The sequence below is a fragment of the Rhagoletis zephyria genome, unplaced genomic scaffold (genome assembly GCF_001687245.7).
Source record: "Rhagoletis zephyria isolate East Lansing unplaced genomic scaffold, Rhagoletis_zephyria_1.1 Rzeph_scaffold_00783, whole genome shotgun sequence".
In the NCBI taxonomy this organism is placed as follows: domain Eukaryota; kingdom Metazoa; phylum Arthropoda; class Insecta; order Diptera; family Tephritidae; genus Rhagoletis; species Rhagoletis zephyria.
Genome location: NW_016157867.1, coordinates 27,199 through 28,179, shown reverse-complemented (window position 1 = coordinate 28,179; position 981 = coordinate 27,199).

Below are 981 nucleotides of genomic sequence, written 5' to 3'. Positions count from 1 at the left end.
GGCTACGTTACATTCGTACACATTTTTTCTAAAGTATGAATCAATTGTCCACTAAATAAGACAAAACCAACTGGGCTTTTTAGGTGATAAGATCACGCACGGTCCAATCTATGTCTCTGTAAAAGAAAGGTTTTAATAATTCCTTGGGTTTTAAAGTTATAGGCATTCGAATGTGCACTGGCTATGTTACACTATTTGGAAGTTTAATGATGGGTTGTGTCAGAGTGTTTAAAATATCTGCGAAACGGGTGGGCGAATATTGCCAGCTTTTCAATATGTCATCTACAATGAACGCAGGTGGTCATCTGCTTACCCAATTGTTGTAAATTTTAGGTTTTTGACAATTTTTGCTCATAAAATTTGGGCACTGGCAACGTTACACAAAACACTGACCACGTTACACATTGGGCAAGGTTTAACCAAAAGGCTTTGTTCATCCATTTTTTCTTCGCATTCTTATTATATTATCATAAAAAACTGTTTGAGCTACAATTGGGATCTCAAATCAATCCTACGCTAAAATTTTTGACCGGAAAATCTTCATATTATCATTATTACTAACATAAACAATTTTTATTTTTAATATTTTTTATTGAGCTTTGTACCACGATTGTTTTTTAGGAAAAATTGAATAAGCAACAAAGTCTAAGCGGTAGAAGTTATAGCAGCTATTTCGGAGATCACCACATCTCTTCATCAGACTTCTTTTTTTCTAGACTTCATCAGGGATCGAACCTGGGTAATCGATGTTCAAAGTCAGAAGCGTAAACCACTGAGCTATGTACATCCCGTAAACTCTTGTTGCTAATTCATTTTCCTTATTCAACCAACTACTATCAAGTGCAGCTGATTTGCCGCTATTTAAACTCGACAGCGTGGTTGTTGTTGTCAATTCTATACATCCATTTGCTTATTTGCTTTTTTGTATAGTTTCAGGCAGGCTCTTCCTAAACTATGTATTTGTCAATGTTATTGTGGCTT